Source organism: Melanerpes formicivorus, unplaced genomic scaffold, assembly GCF_026170545.1.
Source record: "Melanerpes formicivorus ecotype bairdi unplaced genomic scaffold, bMelFor1.0.p_v2 SCAF_10, whole genome shotgun sequence".
Classification (NCBI taxonomy): domain Eukaryota; kingdom Metazoa; phylum Chordata; class Aves; order Piciformes; family Picidae; genus Melanerpes; species Melanerpes formicivorus.
Window position 1 is genome coordinate 6,442,049 of NW_027142362.1, and position 20,221 is coordinate 6,462,269.

At 46.9% G+C, this 20,221-nt stretch overlaps 1 protein-coding gene across 4 annotated transcripts in view; it reads left to right on the top strand.

Moving 5' to 3' along the window:
• Window positions 1-2,350: 2,350 nt before the first annotated feature.
• Window positions 2,351-20,221, top strand: part of ZFAND6 (zinc finger AN1-type containing 6) — a 40,515-nt gene continuing 22,644 nt past the window's right edge. Inside the window, exons 1-2 of one of the 4 annotated variants that reach the window (XM_068143430.1) lie at window positions 2,351-2,468; window positions 5,495-5,580. The gene's annotated coding sequence lies outside the window, so the exon portion shown is untranslated. Of the gene's footprint in view, window positions 2,469-2,859; window positions 2,962-5,494; window positions 5,581-9,784; window positions 9,862-20,221 lie in introns of those variants that run through there. The other 3 variants (XM_068143432.1, XM_068143433.1, XM_068143434.1) reach the window with 3 other exon arrangements.

Here is a 20,221-nt window from a genome sequence, read left to right on the forward strand (position 1 = left end):
CCCTCTTTCCTTATCCTACTAGAGTTCAGCAAGGGTTTCTACTCTATCAGTCTAAGGTCCTCAGAGGAGAAAATGGAAAGCTGCTTCTTCAATATTATGTCTTCCATTCACAGTGGATCAAGATGTACATTTAATCTTTAACTACATCCTTTATTCTACCTGAGGAATGAGCCTGGCCATCTTGTTTGTGAATGTTCTCCCTCCCAGCCAGCTTTCTGCAAATAAAACAAAGCTTTGTGTTCCTTATTTGCCAGTTGTTTGTCTCTTTTGAGCTGTGGCAGCTTCTACTCCTCCCAAACATACTGATTCTGAATGCTTCAAGAAACCTACTTCCTCCAGCATTACTGCAGCTGAGTTTTCTCATTTTGGCACACCAGAAAGCAGGAGAGTTTCACACACACAACTTGAGGAAGATCACATCTGAGCATTCCGCTGCCTCTTCTCCCCAGCCCCCTGACATCTGATGCCATAACTTAACATTTGTTGCAGCATGTGTTGCTGGTCAGTAACTCCCGGCAGGAGGTGTCCATCTCATTCGCTGTTTGGACTGCCCTGTTCGTTCCCACTCCTGTACTTGCCAGCTGTTGTGCTGGTTGCTCACAACTGCAAAAGAATCAGCTGGCCTTTTGCTGAACAGACACTGTGAATCTTCCTCTCCTTCCTACTCTTCTGCATCTCTATCTCTAATGAGATGAAACCTGGCACAAAGAAAACAGTCTGAGATCTGAGATGAACCCGAGGGAATTTAAGGTTTTTAAATAATCATGTAAAAAAAAAAAAAGAGATGATCATGCAGAGGCTTGGAGGAATGTGATCATCACTCCCTACAGCTCCTTATGATTACAGCCAAGACCATGAAAACGCTCCAAATAATGTTGTGGGGAATGCTGTGATACCCACATGCAATGCAGGTCATCTTCTGCTCATGCAACCTGGCACTTGGAAGACTTATTGCATCAGCAAAGACAGCCAAGAGTGAATAATCTTTACCAAAATAGCTGCAAAGCTATGTTAGCACTTCCATGCTGGTTGCACCAGCATTTTCTGGTGTTGATCCAAGCTCATAGAGGGGGAAAAAAACCCTAAAAAATCAGGGGCCTTCTACCTATTAGGCAGGCTTATGGATCTACCTGCTCTACTCACAGCACTGGGGACAGTGAGCTCTTATCAATAGAATATCTCTGCTTGGGCTTTGGATCAGCTGCAATCTCTCTCTGTGTCCTCACGCAGTGCCTTCCTTAGGTTATTCTCTAATTTCTCTGCTCCAAAAGAGACCAAATTAAAAAAAAAAAACTCTGCTCACCATTTCCCTAGGCAATGGGAACACATTTTCCCAGTCCTCAGCTTCTTTGGCTGCCCTGCAGCTTCTCAGCTGCTCACTTTTATTCTTCCCCCTTCCCCTTCAAAACTCTCTGCGGTAAACTCAGCTCACCTCCTGGCAGCTTCCACAGCCTTGGCCTGCTCCTCTCTGCTATCCGCAGATAAAATTCCTCCTTTATATGGCTTGTTTCATCTCTCTGGAATCCTGTCCTCCCTTTCTGTCTGCTTTGAGCCACCAAGTCACTCACCCTCCCTAAATCTTACCTTTCAACCCCTCCTCCGCGGTATTGTTTACAGCCGCCTGTGACATTACGCCGGACCCTGCAAGCGGCTGCGACGGCGAAACGTTCTCCCTAACAATAAACCGAGCCGTATTGTTCTTAGAGCCCCACAATGAGGAAACAAACCCACAACAGAAGCAAGCCGTGTGCCGTAGCCTGGATAACAACAGGCTCAAAGCCCCGAGCTGACCTTTTCCGGGGCACGGCGAGCCGGTGAGCGGCGAGGGGCCGGGGGGCATGGACAGACCTCCCCAGAGCCGCCCGCAGCCCACCCAAGCGAAGCCTGCTCCCTGACACGGAATCTTTCCCTTCCCTCCCCGGGCAGAGGGGCTAGGGGCAGGCAGCTACGCAGGATTTTTACAGCAAAGTACATTTATTTGCGTGAGGAGGAGGGTGGACGACGACGTGCCGAAAGACGGCGCAGGGTGAAGAGGGCGAGTTCCTCACGGGCTGCCCCAGAAGGGCCCGGCCCCCCAAGTCTGAGAGGTACAGCTCCCAGCTCCGGGCTCGCCCTGCTGGGTGCCGGCGACAGCTGTCCCCTCGCCCCCCGACCGCTGCCCCACTCCCCCCCGCTGCGTTCGTCTCAGGTCACTCGGGGGGGGGGAAGCGCGGGCCGTGCTGCTGTCTCTTTAAATGGCATTCCGTGGTTCACGTCGCCGCCGTCTCCTTGTAATAATTAGTCGCGGGCCGTAGAACCGCCTCCTCCTCCGCGCTGCCTCCCTTCCTCGGCTCCGCCAATCAGCGCCCGCCCGCGTCACAGTGAGGGCAGCGAAACACGGAGAAAGGGAAAAAAAAGTTTGGTGAGGAGCGAGCGGGGCCAGGCGGGGCCGGGCGGGCGGCGGCGGGACGCGGCGAGCCCGGAGGCAGGTGAGGGGGACGCGGACGGGCCGGGGGACGGCGGACGGGCGGCCCGGGGGTCGGCGGCCCTTCTCCGTGGCGGGGCAGATAGGGCGGCGGCCGAGCTCTCCCCTGGGGAGCGGCGGGGGCGGTCAGAGAGCAGGGCTCCCTCACCTCTCTCAGCCCCCTGACTCCCGCACCCGGCGGGCTCGGGGCTGCGGGGCGGCGGCGAGGCCGAGCCGGGCCCAGGGCCCCAGGTCTCTTTTTTCTCCCTTTTTTGGTCTTTCCTTCCTCTTCCCCCCTCACCCCCCCACCCCTCCCGCCGAGCAGCTCTTCGCTGCGTGCGCAGGAGCCATCCCAGGGCAGAGGTGTTTGTACTCGTGTCCTTGGGTGGAAGGGGAGAGGCAGGCTGCCGGCCCGCAGCCAGCCCTGCGCCGGGCGGGCGCCTGGCCCCCTCTCCGCTCTCCTCTCTCTCTCGCTCCCCCTCCTTCGGCGGCCCCGGAGTTATTTTAGTTTGGCTGGGGTAGGTCGGGGGGAGAGCTGGCGGTGCGGCGGGGTCGGCCTCCCCGGCCGGGGGGTCTCCAGCTGCCCTGGGCGGGTTGGACTTGAACTGGCGGCGGTGCCCTGGAAGTGGGAGGGCGGGCTTCCCCCTGTTCCGGCTCGGGGCCGGGGCCTTCTTGGGGGCCGGGGCCGTTGGTGGCTACCGCAGTCCGGGTGTGGGGTCTGCTCCTCGGGTAAGTTCAGTGCAGCGGTGGAGGCTGGTTTGGGGTCAGGAGTATTCAGGAAGCAACGTGCAGCTTGTGTTGTGGCACCCTTCCAATTGTACCAAGGGTTTAAATCAACATGCTCTGTCATCTTTTCGAGTTCTGCTGTAAAGAAAGTTCTTGTGGCCGCTCCTCTTGTGCTCACTGAGGAGCCCTGCGAAATTGAACCGAATTTCGTCCCTTTCTAGGCTCTAGAGAAAGCCTGGAGAGACTAAAAAAGGGGTGCTAGCATCCACCCTGTTTCCACAGGATGTTAGGATGGGGGAGCTTTAAAAAAAAGCCCAAATCAACAAGGAAAAAAAACCCACCACGAATTGTTTTACTGCTAATAACAGCAATAACAACAACAAAATACAGAAGCTCCTACCAAATGTGCTGATGTAATGTGGAGGCATTTGGAAAAAACGATGGCAGTTACTTCTCCACTGACTTGAAGTGCACCGTTGTGTTCTGAAGCCCATTGCCTGGCTGTTTGTCCAGGCTTGTCCTGTAATAGGTGTCATTGCATAAGAGTTACGGGGACTAAAGAGCGTGCTGAGTTTCCTTCATTCTTCTGAGGATCTCTGCTGGCATCTTGATTGTGCCAGACTACTCTTGAGTACACTGAGGAGAGAAGGGTGCAGCTTGGTAAGCTGCCCTTTGAACTTTAGGGGGAAGAAACTATTCTCTTCCTCTTCTTGCTTCCAAGCAAATGGTTTTGTTTGTTTGATGTCAAGTTAATCTCTTTCAGAGAGTGCTAAGCCTTTTCTGAACTATGGATGATGGTAACTCAGCAATTGAGGAAGCAAATGTGATAATTTCTTCCTTAATCTCTTTCCTGTCTCTTGAACTTTCATAGTTCTTGCTCTTTGAATTCTGCCTGATTTATCTAGTGCTGAGATGCCCACACCTAACCTAGAACAAGGGGACTGCCTCACTTCCAACTTGTGTTTTTGGGGAGGATTTTTCTTCTTTATGATGCTCAATGCCAACACCTGTGGCATGAGTGACATAGCCCTGGGTGTACTACTTTCCAGATAGTTTCTTCAGCAATGAATTTCTTCACCTCTATGTCCTTTGTGTGGTTGACAGGATACCTCTTAAAATATTTCTTGTCTTACAAAACCATGAATCACATTAAAGTAGCAACATTAAAATAAACTTCTCGACTAATCACCAATTTATGGCAAAAATGAGCAAGGCTGTGTGCTGTGTGCTCCACTTTGAAGAGTGTGATCTTAGAAACAGAAGTTTACATTTCACCCTCTTGCTACTTTATGGTCTCAGATGGCACATCAAAACCTTACACAAATAGCTTGAAAGAGATAGTGGCAAGTTATCAGGAGGAGAGTAGCATTAACAAACTGCTGAAAAGTTGCTATGGTTACAGATAAAGGTAATCCCTGTTCCTGTGAAAGTGTGGCCTTTTGTAACAGCTATATTAATCAGTCTGATTTCTGAGAGAATCTGAAGTGTAGAAACTTCTGCTTCCGTTTTCTTGGCAGCTAATAGCTCTGCAGCTATTTCTTGATTTTTAATTGTTGTTTTTAATAAAGACTTGAGTGGGCTATGCCTTGCATTCCAAACACTTGATTTAAGCCACAAAGAGTATTTACAGGTCTCAGCATGTTCCACGTGCACTTCCATGGATTCAGTGGATACTATAGAATAGACTAAACCAGGTTGGAAGAGACCTTCAAGATCGTCGCGTCCAACCTATCAACCAATCCAACCCACCTAATCAATTAAACCATGGCACCAAGCACCCCATCATAGCATGTATATATCTTATTTTTTCCCCACTCAAGAGATACCTGATGTCAAGGAAAAGTCTTTTAAAATATCTGGATCCTTTCTTAAGGACTCTGACTGAAGCAAGTGGTGATCTATCACTGGAGGCCTCAGTGGTGCAGCTGTACAGAATCCTGTGTCCTGATGTAAACAAACAAACCAACCCAACCCCAAACCAACACCACAAAACAAACAGGTAAAATAAGCAATCAAACCAAAAGCACCACAAAAAAATCAGCAATAACAAGCAAAAACTAAACCATCATGGCTCTGCTGAATGATTGAGACCTGTTAGGGAGGTGTAGCTTTGTAGCCTTTATTCCCTGTACAGAAGGAAGCAGTTGGAGTTTAGCATGTGGATGAACTTTAAGCTCTGAGGGTAGTTAAGCTTTGGGTGGTTTGAGATAGCTGCTGAAACTTTGTGGGGAGGTGCTTGTGTCTAGTGCAGCTGTCCAGACAGCTACCCAGTCTCCTCTGCTGAGGACCCAGTACTGACCACAAGCACCTCTTTGTTGTTTGCAGGTTTGATTATTGAAGTACAGCTTGGATTGAAAGCAGCAAGAGGAATCTCCAGAGTTCTTCAAGATTGCTGAAATCTCATCAGTCTGGTATGTTGTTCTCTGGACTCCTGGAGTAGCACATAAAAATCTCTCTGAGGGCCTCCTTCGTTGTTCCTCAGGAAACTGAAGGTTGTTTAGGATTTTGGCTTTTCATCCACAACTTCACTCACAAGAAGCAGTATGCTACACAGTTCACAGCTCTTGGTGTTGCTGGGGCTGCATAGAAGATTGTAGCTGGTCATGGTATTGGTAGCAGGATGATGAACCTGTGCCCCAGAACCTTCAGTCAACATAAACTCTGAACTTGTTTTCATCTAGCCCATCCAACCTGGAAACTCCCAAGTGTTTTGGCAGACTTGTAGGGCTGAAGGCAGGTTGGAAAGGAGCTCTTGCTAGCTGCTTTTGGAGAGAATACATACTGAGGTATTGAAGGATGTATAAGGAAAAGGAATGTTTCTTTCATCATACAGGGAAATTTTGCCCCCTGTCCTTACACAGAGATGGCTCTTGTGAAATTTGTTGTTTAGATTTGATAAAATAAATGCCTTAAAGTAACTTCTCAAAGGCCAAAGCTCTGAAATCCCTCTACTGATGTGCTTTTAAAGTGGCTTGATTTACTTCCCAAACTCTCTTAATGCAGCAAGTTTATGGGAACTATAGTTTATAAACAGGATTGCAGCATCTGAGGGTGTGATGAAAGGGATGGGAAGCTAAATATTACTTGGGAAGTTGTGTCTAATAATAATAAAAAAGCTAAAAGTCAGAGCTATAATTGTTTAAAACTAATAGATAGAAAATTCTGCACATGCTGGAGTACTGACATCAGTGACAACCAAAGGGTAAAGTCCTTCTCCACAATGCTCAAGTTCAGAATGTGTATGCAGCAGTTCAGTGGCTTTGCTACTCATTAACACGTAGAGAATCCAGGAGGTGTAATATAGTCAGGAGTGAAAAACAGGTGCCAAACTGTGAAGGAAGCTCTTGTGCTCCGTGCCTGGTCTGTTGGGGACTGGGCAGCGAGTAACCATCTCTTCATCTAATCCCCCAACAGCCATCACATGTAGCTTTTGATCGCTACTATTCTGGTCTCTGCTTGAACTGCTGACTTAGAGATGAAAGGCTCTGTTCTTGATCTCTTGAGCTGTCAAGTCCTCCAAACTTGCTGTCTTCTGGATGTGTAAGATTATAGAACAAATGGCCCTTTAGCTGATTACAATGGCCCAGTGAGAGTCAGGTGCTTTCTCTTGGTGCTGTCCTCGGTGCAAAGTTTGGTGGCAACAAACTGAATCTTTTTTACAGTGCTGTCAAAGCTTCCCTGCTTAATGTGCTTGCAGCTGTGCTCTGCTGGTTTAGCTTTTTTTTCTTTCCCCTGCATTGCTGTAGGTATTGTAAGAGTAGGAAAAGCATAACTTGAGCCTGGTCCTTAACAGAGTACATCTGCATTTTCTCCAGTCTATGTATGTTTATAGGGAGAGTAGGTGGCTTGTGCAGGAGCTGAGCTTACAAATGAGGCTTTGTAAAGTCTGCTTTCACTGGGTCTCCTTCAGCATGGGATAAGAACTTGAACAGCAAGCTTTTTATGCCTGAATTCCTAACATCTAGGTACCTATGATTCCTAGTCCAGTGAGGTGGGGTCAGCTGTGAGAACCTCATATGGATGCCCCCCTCCCCAGGTTATTTTTTTCAGGGGCAAGAGGGATCTTGTGTGAGGATGGCAAATTACTTTTGGGGCAATCTTAGTGTGGGAGTTTTGTGTTCAGTGGTTGGTTTGGGGGAGGGGTGGTGGGTTTGTTTTGTTGTGGGTGGTTTTGTGTCTGTTTGGGTTGTTTTGTTGTTTGTTTGGGGTTTGTTTTTTGAAACGAGATGAGGTAAGCAAATCTAGGAAGTTGGTGCTGAATGGAGGAAAATCTGCTTCCCTTGTGCTCTGGGTAAGCCATGCTCTTGCTTATCAGAAGCTGGCCAAACTTTTGCCAGATCAGTGAGGAGGCAGGTGGAAGGGTCTGATGAGCACCAAAATCAACCAGACTGCATGGCAGGGAGGGGAGAGGTGGAGAGAAAAAGGGATTAAACTTCTCCCTTGTTGAGATAAGGTGTTGGTTGCCTGTGGAACAGGAGCATGAGCTGAAATGTGGGGTGTTTGATGATAAAAGTTACTTCATTTGCAGTTGTGAGGTGGCCAGACATCTGTGGTGGCATAGAGAGCTGGAGCCTTTGAGGGGCAATGTGTTTGTTTTGGTTTATTGGTTGGGTGTCTTTACTTCTGGCTTTGGTTTGGTTTTTTTCCTCCCCTCTCTAAAATCCCCAAACACTGACCTTAGGGTGGCAGTTTGGTTGGTAAGATTTGTGACTTCTGTTGGTGTTTTTATGGACTGAAAATTAATGTGCCCTAAACAGAAGCCTTCCAAGCCTGGTAACTCAGATATTCAGAGGACAAATTGCTGGTATGTTTTATTTGCCTGAACTATGTTCTTACTATTGATTACTTAGATGATGTTTGCTCAAAAACGTGTCATGTAAGTGTGGCCTTGCAGCTTATACTCAGGGGGCCTGATTTACAGGCTGCTGAATTTAGATTCAAGGATTAAGGTTGGTTTGTTTCAGTTTATATTTGAGGCTATGGGAAGTTCTATAAATAGTGTTGGTTCTGGTTTTGTAGTGTTTCATACTAATTTGCTTGCAACTTTTCGGTCCTGTTTGGATTTGTGGTGTGATGAATTGCTCTGAGAGAGAAGGTAGCACAAAATGTGCCATGTGACCATTTCAGAGGAATTAAATACCCTTCCTAAAGGTGGGGTTTTTTTTAATGCTCTTTTGGTCTATGTATCACAGCTCAAGGTGGTTGATGTTTTCTTGATGTTAGCAGTAAAGCAGTGTGTTGAAGTCTCTTAGACTTCATGAGGAAAGTTAGAACATCCCCTTTTGTGGGGTAGGTAAAGTAAGGGAAGACAGGCAGCTCCGGGGCTGGCTGGAGGAGGGGCTGTTAAGGACCAGAAAAGTGGAGGGCTTATCTTTTTTTCCTTCCTGCCCCAGCACAGTGCAAAACCAACCCCACTGTGCCTGCAGTGGCAAGTGCTGCGTCTTCCTCTAGCTTAACATTTGCAGCTATTTTACACTAAACAGTGGGAAATCTTTTCATTACCTAGCACCCTGGCTAGCCAGGTAAGCGTTGTGTAACCCTGTGATGCTTTGTGGGTGCCAGAGGGAGCACCGGCTGCGCTCTGCCTGTTCCCTGTGGTGCTGGTTTGGAACGGGGCAAGTGTGGTTTATGTGTGGTTGGTTTTTTTTCTGAGCGAGGCGTCAGAGCTGCATTTGTGAAATACTTCAGTCTTGTTTTGTTCTTGCTCTTGCGTGGTGGAGGCTTTTCACTTGATAAATGGGTAGGGAACTGTATCAGTGTTTACAGTGAGGGGGGGAAAAAAACCACCCCAACCACTCTCAATCTAAACGGTCGGGTTTTGCCTGCTGTTAGGAGGAGGCTGTGCTGTGAGAAATGCTGTTGGTTGTCAGAACGTGGACGGGATCTCGCAAATTGGTTCAGTCAAGTGGAGCCTGAATAAGCACGAAAAGTTTTTGGCAGGAGCCATGGTACCTTGTGAGATGGAGAGTCACTTCCTGCGGAGCTCTTCTGCTGACTCATGCTTCACATTGGTGGAAGACTCTTTGGTACTAGCAGCCCAAGGTAGTTAGAGCCAGGGTTGCTAATTTCGGTAGTGTGCCCTGCTTCCCGGGGTAACTCCAGTCGCTGCTGAGAAGTGGGGTGGGCGCAGAACCCACATCTCATGTTACCCCGTAAGTGGAGCAAGCGGCAGTTTGTGTAATTGCAGCGAGAGAAGCGTTTCCTGCCCCCTCGGGTGCTCGCCGCTCCTCCACCCCCAGCCCCCCCTCCCAGCTTGAGGTCAGGGTGCGGGGCAGGGCTGGGTGCCCCATGGGGACGGCCTTGCCGGGAGGCTGGGCGGAAGGCGCGGAGGGGCCCCGGGGATCTGGTCACCCGCCGCTGCTCGACGGGGCACCCGCGGGAGCTCGCCCGGGGCGACGCGGCGCCCAGGGCTGTAGTTTGTCGCGGGGTCCTGTCCCTTTAAGAAGCCGCTTGCTCAGGGTGTTCTAACCCGCCCAGCCTAACCTGCTAGCAAGGAAAAGTTCTTTAAATAATGGATACGCCGCTCCGCCAATCGGAGGCCGCAGCCCGGGTGTCGGGGCGGGGCTTCTTGGCTTCGGCCAATCGGCGCGGGGGAGGCTGGGCTCCGCTTCCAGGCTAGGTTGCACCGAAGCACAGCTTCAAGTGAAGTTAATCTGGGGTGAAGCAAACAGAAAATTGTGGAGATTTTGTTGGTAGGAATTTTCCGGTTCTAATCGCGTCGTGTGGCGTTATTTTGCCCTCTGGGGCGGTGAAGTTCACGTGCGTGGGGCATTTTGTCATTGTTCCGTTTTCTAATGATGGCAGAATATTAACATTTATGCAGGGAAGCAGAACAAAAGGGCTCTTTAGACAGGAAATAAGGTGCTGAGAGGTTCAAACTTGACCGAGTTTCTTTTGTCATCTGTTGGCTTGCGCTGGGGTTTTTTGGCGTGAAGGGCTCGAGTTGTTCCGCCTTTATCTCATGGAGAAATGTTAATTCTAAAATAGTAAGGATAATGCTGCTGTTTTGGAGTTACACAATGTTACAGGAAGGGAGCTCGATTTTAACTCTAACTTCTCTGCTGCTGCTGAGATTTGAGCTAACTAATTATGACAGCTGCTGTGGGATTATACAGTGATAGCATTTGCTCTAAGTCATTTGTCTTAAATTGTCTTTTGTTGTTTCACTGAAGGCTGCTGTGCTGTTGTCTGTATATTTGTTCTTGATGAGATGGATGTCTCACAGCTCTTTAGCACTTAGAACAAAGATAGGTAAAAATTCTGTGCAGCACTGCAGCTTTTCCTCTTGTTTTTAAATCCTTTTTTTGCCAATTTTCTGGGTCTGTCAGCTTTGATTACAAACACAGGCAGGAAGATTAAGTATTATTGTCCCATGTTGCAAGCTACTACCTGTCCAGCCAAAAAAAAAAATCAAGGAGATGGGTTGGGGGAGTGTGTGATTTATTTTACTTTATTAAATTATTCTTTAATTTCATTTTTTTCCCCCTTTGGAACTGGTCAGATTCTATTTGGAATCCTGTGTTGGCCCACGATAGCTGGTGTTTTCTTGGAGGTTTCTGTAGCAGGTTTATTATATATAGGGCACATTTTGGTGAGAGTTTCTGCATCTGAAAGATCTTCAGGGACAGGAAAAGTCTGATTTGCCATGGATGCCGTGGGATAGGGTGAGAGGGGAGAGCAGGAAGTGGCAAGTCAGGAAGCAGGGGGTGGGGGTGGGGGGGGGTGGAGAGGCTGTCTAATGAGAATCAAGACTTTCTTTGAATTGTCCTTCTTTCTGACCACTATGTTAGGTGAGGCCACCTACAGAACAATGCTTTCAGAATGGTGAATATATATATTTTTTTTCTTACTTCCTTAAATATTTCTTCTTTTTAATGGAAACACTTCTGTGCCTGCACAGCTGCTCCTGGGAATTGGCAGGACATGCTCAGGGACCTAATACTTGTTGAATCCGAGGAGTTTGATGGGTTTGGTGTGATTAGGCAAGATGATAGAAGAATGGATGTGAAAATTGAGCAACAATCTTCCAAATGACAGTGGAAGGCAATTGCTTAGACGTTCACTGAATGTAAACAAGTGTGATTATTAAAGTATACCTCATTCTTGCAGCTCTACGTCGAGCCATTTGTTTTCTCCCCAAATGAGTATGGATTACTTTTATATATGTCAGTGTCTTGACTCCCTGGCAACTTGCCATGCTCCAGTGGCTTGTAGGTCTGAATTACTAATTCACTCTTGCTGTCTGTTTTGTTTTCTTTTTGTTGATAGCATTTTAAATGTTCTAGATTGTATTTAAAGCCTGCAAATACTACTTCAGATTGAGTGGTGACTGTATGTGGTCACCACTGAGAGGTGGGCCAGATCTCATGTGTCAGGGCAAGATACTTAAGACTGGGGTATGTAAGTGTTTGAATATCTGGGGTTTAATTGATTTCTTAACTTCAAAGTGATGCAAGGCCCAGACTGAGTGGCCAGATCAGATGTCTGAGATGAGGGCAAGAAGGGTAGTATAGTTTGCTATAATTTCTATAAGCTCATGACTATTAGAATTGGTTAAACAAAAGGTAACTTAAGTGTTTGGGTGCTATTAAACACGGCATTTAGCCAGAAGCTGTCTCTTGCTTAGAGCAGGAAGTAAAAGCTAAATGTGTGAGGTAACTTGCTTCATATTGCTTGATGACTGAGTAGCCATTCTTTCAGATCCCCTATGCACCCCAGTGTAGGGAAGATGTATTACCTGGGACCAATTTCCCTGATTTATTCTGCACAGAAGTGAAATGCTCAACTCTCTTGCCACATGTATATGCTTCTAATGCAGGCTGTTTGTAGAAAGCAAATCTGCCCTGAAGGATAAACACAGCACTTTGCTGGCACAGCTGTACAACTTCTGCATTCAGGCTACAGCAAATGTTTCTTGCCTGCATTCAAAGCCGTGGCTGGCAGGACCCGTTTTGTCCCTGCATGGCGATTGGCTGTTGCAGCTCTTCTTGTTCATAAACCCTTCTCCTGCACATGCTCCATCTGCACATTTTAAACACTGTGAACGTGTTGTGTGCTGTGGGATTTGTGTGTCTGCTGCTGGTGCCAAGATGGAATATACATCTCTGCTGGGAAGAAGATCCCCTTCGAAACGCTTGTAGACCCTGGCTACAAAAGCAAGGCTGAACTGTTGTCTGTCCTGTGAAGAGTCCAAGAGGATCTGTGCTGTGCAGTTCACCCACTGCGGGTGGCACTGCCCAGTGGCATGCAGTGAGTGGCCTACCACGTGCTGGGATGGTGACCTGGTGCTCTGGGTCTGTTTAATACTGCTTAGAGAAAGCCGCACTGCCCTCGTGGGATGATCTCTGTCAAACATGCGTGGAGTCTTAGGGAGGGCAGGCGTTCATCCTGCAAGCAGTGACGTGGGCTTCAGATCCCTGCTGCTTGAGTGCCCTCTGCTCTGCACTCCTGCAGCAGCGTGGGTTGTGTGGGCACTGGAGGCAAAGGCATCTTGGCTTGCTTAAGTTGGTTTGAATTAGTGGCTCGAACCGACCCAACTGGCTCTCACCTCTCCTCTTCCTCCCCCTATTTACCAAGTGGTTTAGCGATTATTTCTGCTAATTGCTGTGTGCCCAAGGCAGAAGGGAGTCGGGGAGAGGAACAGTGTCATCGAAGAGAGTTTCAGCTATATCCAAGAAGGGACGTCTGCCCATAGCTGTAGAGGTGGAGCTAAGGCAGTTTACCAGCTTGCTTGCAGTATCTACGCAGGACAAGGTGAAGGGGTGAGCTCAGGAGCTGCTCATCGTGACAGCAGCGCTGCTGCGAGGGAAGATTGGTGTACTGGAAGGGCAGCCCTCTCAGGAAGATACAAGGACTCCTTACCGAGATAGTTGGCCTCCTGTGGTGTGGAGCTCAGCCTGGGTGGGGCCGGTGATGTTTACAGAGTAATAAGGTTTTGTGAAAATAAGCAGTTAATTACACATGACCTACAAAGGAATCAAACCAGCCTGGATCCATTCTTGCTTTAAAATCCATTTAAAAGGCATGAAATGTTTGGGGGGTATAAACCTCCTTTTTTACCTTTTGACATATCAAGAACATTAAGTCCTTCTCTACTTGTTGGATGTCTCAGATGTGTCATAAGCTTCTCAGCCCTTAATTGAAGGGGGGGGGGTGTTATATTTTTAACAGATCCCTTCTTCCAACTATGTTTATAGGGCTTTTGAGCTAAATAGAGATTAGCAAAAACAAAGCTTTGACAGTGCAGCAATAATTTCTCCTCCATCAAGTTGTGTTTTCTTGCTCTTCAGTTATTGACAGAAATTGAGGGGTTTTAATTTGAAAAGCAGCTCTCTCTTTTTTTGGCTATTAAATTATGCATTAAGAGAGAGACTGAGTTAAATCCTAACTTGATCCATCTTCTGTTCCCTTTAGATCAACTTAAGACGATCTTTTGAGTATTACTTAGACAAATGAACCCTTGCATTTGAGTATTGCCCCAAAAATAGCTCCATTTTAAGCAGCAGTTTCATTAAATGCAGGCTCCTCCTTGAACTGAATGGCTCAGCAGGCTTGCAGAAGCCAAAAACGTCTCCATGCTGCAGACCACCCCTGCTCAGCCACTCAGCCCTGTCAAGATGTGTTTGTATCACAGGACCTTAACCTTCAGGATACAGTATTTGTCAGTCTGAGAGGTTATAATCCTGTAGCTAGAGAACTAAACTGTAAACGGTGTGGCTGATTGGCCAGGCCCTGGCAGCCACCTGAGCAGTTTAACTGGCCCAGGGTCGAAGACAGCACTGCACTGCTGTGTCCTGGGACTGCTGCATTTTTAGCTGTGTGAAGCATTAGGGAAACAAATGCAAACCTAATAAACAAATGGGGGTGGGAGTTGAATAGTGTTTTTGAAGGCAGGAGTCAGGTTCTTGCAGTTGCTTGAAGTGTTTTGCCTTGAATGTGTGAAGTTTTCACCACTAGCTCGATCCACGCAGGAGGCCTGACACTTTGCATGTGTGTAGCATGGAGTATAATTGAGCTGGTGAAAGCAGAGTAATGCATGGGGAAGGCAGATAGTTGCCACTTAGGCTTTTAAATTCTATTGGGAGGTGAGGGGCAAGAGAGAACCACTGATTCTACAGGCAAAAAAACCCTAGGGTTTTGCACTTCAATTGGGTTTACCTGTGCCTTTTTGTGCAAAAGGGTAACTCTGGGCCTAGGCTGGCAGAAGAAGGTGTTTAAGGAGTTGTTGGTCATGCTGGGTTTTGAGGATGGGGTGGCAGGGGAGATAAGAGGCTGCAAAGAAGTGTGTGAGTTTAAGATGTCTTTCTGAAATCATACATAGAACTAAGCCTTAATGCACTGTGCAGCAGAGTGACCTTGTATTGAAACCTGCTTCATTGTCAAGGTAGTGGTTATGTGGTGGTAAGATGAAGGTTGTTCTTCATGCCCAGCTCTTTCAGAATTGGGTAAGAAGCTTGCAAGGTGGCTTTTGCTGCTGATAGGGGAGAGTTATGTTATTCTGCTATCCAAAAATCACACTAGTATGAAGTACTGTTGGGTACTGACATTGAGTCCTTGAATAAAGGACTCTGTAAGTATTAGGATTATTTATCAACCAAATGTTCCTGTCCTGGTGAGAAGTAACTAGAAAATAATTCATGTGGTGGTTTATGGCATTAAAAAACATTTAACTACTAACTTGCAGAACAGGGATAAAGAAATCAGTGTGGCCACATGGAAGGATTCACCTGAGCACATTTTAGGGAAGAGATGTTTGAACTGCTCAGTTTGGATTGTTTTGAGCATCACTGTGTTTTCATGGGGGTTGTTCACAGTATCCTGGGAGAGGAAGAAGAGAGCTTTAGTAACAATAGGGCAAGGTAAGAGTATTATTAGTTACATAAATTGTCAGCTGAGTGTGCCAGGGCCTGAGACTGGGGCAGACATCAAGGAGTATTTGATCAGTTGTGGACTGGCAGCTGTGTGTTATTTTTTGTTGCTTTCCTAATATGTCTAGTCAAACTTGACTTAGGGCTTTGGTTGAGATTTAAGTCTCCCACACACAGCAGTGGAGTTAATTGGCTGGCTGAATTTTTTTTTGCCTTGAAAACAACAACAACAACAATCCAATTTCACACTCTGGGCACTTAGCTGATTGTGCTGCCTTCCTGAATTTGGTTTTTTTTCTCTCTTGGTGTCTGTGAAACTTTTTTGGCTCTTACCTGTGGTCTCTTACTGCATGAATTAGCTGCTTGTTCTGCGAAGTCATAACGTGCCTGTGACCCCCGGGCTTAGGTTTATGCCTCGTCATTCTGTGGATAAATAAATCCCTGATTAGTTGCTACCCACTTAGCCTTTTATCTCCTCCCTCAGATCCCCCCACTGCATGATCAGAATGCTTGAAATATCAGTCTGCTCTGTTGAAGAGTACCTTTGTCCTTGCTGCAGCTCTGACACCTTAATTTCTCAAGACTGTCAAGGCCTGAGATGATGAAGAATGTATTGAAAGTTCTCTGCATGGCCTGGTAGCTCTCTCTGGGGCACAGACAGTGCCAAATGTGTAGCCCAGTGTTGTTAGGTTTGCTAGTTGTTAAAATGGGGATAGTCTTGTCTTGAAACCCAGGAGTGGGGGTTAAAATGAGTGATTCTTTTGTAATCACTAGGATTGTTCAACCTGGAGAAGAGGAGGCTGAGGGGAGACCTCATTGCTCTCCACAGCTCCCTGCAGGGAGGTTGGAATGAGGAGGGGCATCCTCGTCTTGAGGACAGGCAACTGGGCTAGAGGAAATGGTTCCAAGCTGCACCAGGGGAGCTTCAGGCAGGATGTTAGGAAATATTTCTTCACTGAAGGAGTCCTCAAACACTGGAATATTCTGCCCAGGGCAGTGCTGGAGTCACCATCCCTGGGGATGTTCAGGCAGCATGTGAAGCTGACGCTTAGGGACATGGTTTAGTGTTGACCCTGCAGCGCTGGCATGAGCTTGGAAGTCTCTTCCAACCAGATGTATTCTGTGGCTCTGAGGGATACAAATACTCTTCAAGAGTAGTGTGGGGATTTTATCTTCACAAGAGGAGCAAGACAAGAGGTTTCTGAGGGACAGTGTTAAGGCACTGGGCTTTTGTTTTCCAAGCCACAGCAAGGACGTGGTACTTGTAGAATTAACCTAGTGCTGAAGCTGTGCAAATGTATCTCTAGGCCAAGCTGGAAGGCATTGTTCTGTCTGGTGTCCCTCTTGTTTCTGACCTTACACCATAACAAAAGGGAATATATTGTGTTCTTTTCCCATTGTTTCCTGCTGGGAGCCCCACTGGCCAGTGTTTGTGAATGGAAGGGAGTGAGTGTCCTGATAGAAAGCCACACCTTACTGACAGTGGAGGTTGTGAGCAGATTTGGTTCCCTCTTCATCCATTTTAAAGTGGAATACAGGCTTTAATACACCAAGCAACAAAAGTTAGGAGAGCTCTGGCTTGCATTTTCTGTGTTTGTCTACTTCATATGATGAATGTTTCTTTCTCTAGAAAGTGCTGTTACCCTGACATGTGTTGATCTGTTCTCTAGCAGAATGAAATCACTATGGCAAGAGGATAAAATGAGAAGTCAGATGTACTTGGAGTTACTGTTCAAAATGCTTCTAAGAATGCAAAATTCTGTTTATGTGGCTTGAGGGGAAAGGGGGAATCCCATGACACCAAACAGCTTGGCCCTCTTGAGTACAAGTTCCTCCCTTAAAGCCATTTATGGCAGTATTTTTCTTCGTGGAATTGTAGAAAGAACTCTGTACAAAGGTACCATCATTATAAATGGGGAGACAGTGGCATCCAGCCATGCTATTTTTAGGCTATTGTGCTCTTAACTTGCTGATCTAAGTGTTCTGGACAGTAAGTGGGGGAGACATTGTACTGGAAATGAAGGCTCAAATAACTGAATCTTGTCTGAGAAAAGAACTCCTGGTAAACCTTGTTGTCAGGCAGTTGACAGGGTTATACCTGTAATGTTAGTAGGTAAATAGGATGCCCTGGTGATTAAAGCACAGTGTTTGCAGTACAGACTTTTACTCAAACTGTCAGCTTTGGCTTTCTTCTCAGTTGAGAAGCTGAAATATGTGCAGTCTGTACTGTTATGGGCTCAGGAAAGAAGTATAACACCCTCCTCCCCCCACAATGTTCTGTTCTGCGATGGCAGTGGGGGGAAAAAAAATACCAGTTGTCCTCAATCAGGTTTGGAAAGCTTTTCCCCAATAGTTCTAAAGCTTTTCCTAAAAAGTGTAATGACCTCCCATCCATCAAAGCAAGGAGTGTAGTTTAGGAAGCCATCAGAAAGGAGAGTGTCTCACTGCTAACTTCTAATCGTTCCTTAGCCCCTCACCTATTAATCTAACTCTTTCTTGGATAGGTAGGGCTGACACAAGGCAACTCTTACTTAATTCTCCTGCTGACTTATTAGTCATTCATGTGGTTTGCTTTGGTTTATGTTCTGAGTGAGCCTGCACCTTAGTGTTCAGCTCTGATATTTGCTAGGCTGTTTGACCTTCCGCCTGTTAACCTTGACTGTTCTGGCACACAGCTGTAGAACTGCACTGTAAACCAGACACAATCATGGAATCACAGAATGGCTCAGGTTGGAAGGGAGCTCAGAGATCAGCTCCTCCAACCTCCCCACCATGGGCAAGGACACCTCTCCACTAGACTCAGCTGCTCATCCAGCCTGGTCTTAAACACCCCCAGGCAGGAGGCAGCCACAACTTCCCTGGGCAGCCTATTCTAGCGTCTCACCACCCTCCTACTGAAGAACTTCTTCCTCAGCTCCAGTCTAACCCTGCTCTGCCTCAGCTTCAAACCATTCCCCCTTGTCCTGTCTCTAGACACTCTCAGGAAAAGTCCCTCTGCAGCCTTCCTGGAGGGTCCCTTCAGCTATTTGCAAGGCAGCTCTAAGGTCCCCCAGGAGTCTTCTCTTCTCCAGGCTGAACAACCCCAGCTCCCTCAGCCTGTCCTCGTAGCAGCAGAGATACTCCATCCCTTGGATCATCTTTGTGGCCCTCCTCTGGACTTGCTCCAACAAAGAACCATTGCAAGCTTTTAAGGAACGAAATCCTCAAGGTGAAAAAGTTCCTTGTCCAGCAGCACTGGCAGAAGCATCTCAATCTCTTAACGTAGCTGTGTCATGAAGCCATTGTGTTGGTTGCATGTGAACATTTACTGGCTCGTGTATATTGCTGCACTTAGACATTTGCATGTTGCAGCATTTCATGCAGGGTAAGGCTGCAGTTGCAAGGAAACTAAGGAAAGATGCAAAACCTCTCAGTGTGACCAGTTGGTGTATTCATATCTTCAGTGAAACTTGACACTATTGAAGGGATGGATAAATATCAGTTGTCCAGCATGGTGGCTGATGATCAGCTGTCCAATGTCTTCTGTTGCTTTGTGCAGTGTCATAGCTTTTAGTGTATAGGCATCCAGCAACTTGCTTGGGATCATGTAACCCAGCTTCCCCAGTGACTGAAATAGTATTTAAGGGGAAAAAAGAAAAATCCCACCCCACCAACAAAACCTCCTAGAATAGCACTGGGGTTAAAACAAAGTAGCACCTTTGAGTTTCTTGGCTAAATTTAAGTGCACTGCAAAAGATGAGGAATGCAGCTTTGCCACAGGGAACGTCATGCTTCTGCTGCTGAACACTTGTCCTTAAATCCCCCCTCTTTGGTCGGGCTTTAGGTTGAGCTCCCCATCAAACCACAGTGAGGGTATTGTATAATTTTGAATACTTAAATTAGACCTGGTGCATAAGTCTAAATCGAGCACCACATGCATGGTAATCAGTGCCCTTGGAAGTTTAACTTGTGCTCAGGATGCCCTAGCCAGAAATTAGGGTGGTGGTGGTGGTTTTAGTTATTAACAGCTAGGAACCCTGATATTAAGAGTAGGACCTCCCTCAGCATCAGGCCTGTGCAGAGCTGTAGCATTAGGAGTTGATTAAAATTCTGGGTAGTGCTGTTTACAAAAACAAATTCTAATGTGTTTTGTGCTCGCTGTCAGCTCTCAGCAACAGGTGTTTTGGTAACAAGAAGCTGTCTATTTTGGGAGCTCTGTGTTAAAGAGGCTTTTATCTCTTCTGGGTTTGATAACGCTTAAAATAAGCGAAACTTCTGCTGTATTGAGAGGAGATTACTTATTCACTGGAGCTCAAAGGGAAGCCATTACTGAATCTGCATCTATTCTTTCACTAATTACGTGGGGAGTCTTGTAAGTGTTTGAGTCTTCCTGCAGATTATTTTTCATCAGTTTGCAAAGCCAAACCTGTTTGAAAGATACAGCGTGCAAGACGGGCTCTTGGAGGTCTCTTCCACCCCCTGACACACCGTGATTCTGTGACAGTTTATGGAGCTGCCCTCCTCCTGCCTTCCTTAAACTTTGGTCTGGTGTCTTAATGTAGAATCTTCCACTTCTAACCTCTGGTTTCAGAAATGTCTGACTTCAATATGAGATGCTAAAGAAAGCAGAATGTTGCCTTGTCTTGCCTGTTTCAGGGAGGCGTTCTTGGTGCAGAGCACTTTAAAAAGAAGGCATCCCTGTAATCTGACAGATTTCAAGCAAAGCCTGAATTTGCAGAGCTGTGTACAAATGAGGAGCAGCTAGAGGGTTCCTGCAGCCTTTGGTTTAGGCACCTTAATGCCAAAGTACAGCTATGAGCTAGCACAAACTCTGGAGGAGACAAAAGGGCCCCTGAAGCAGTAGCTGTGCTAGCGCAGCTTGACACTGATTCAGCTACATGTGATGGAAGCTGGTTTGTGGGAGCTGACACAGTGAGTGGTGCCAAGCAAGTGCTGAGGTGGCTTGGGGTTTTCTAACCTGTGTAACTCCTGAATTTTTATTCCTCTTGAGCAGAGATGTCAGAGCAAAGCACTCCCTCAAAGTTTGCTCTTTTAGTAGTAGTTGTGTGTTCCATCACAAGTGTAACTTCATGCAAAATTTCCATGGCAGTCTTGTTACAGAGACAGCCAAACATGGACCTGCTGATCCTGTCTGCCTCTAGCTTTAAATCTCAGGTGATGTGGGTAGCCTGAACTGCGTAAGTGC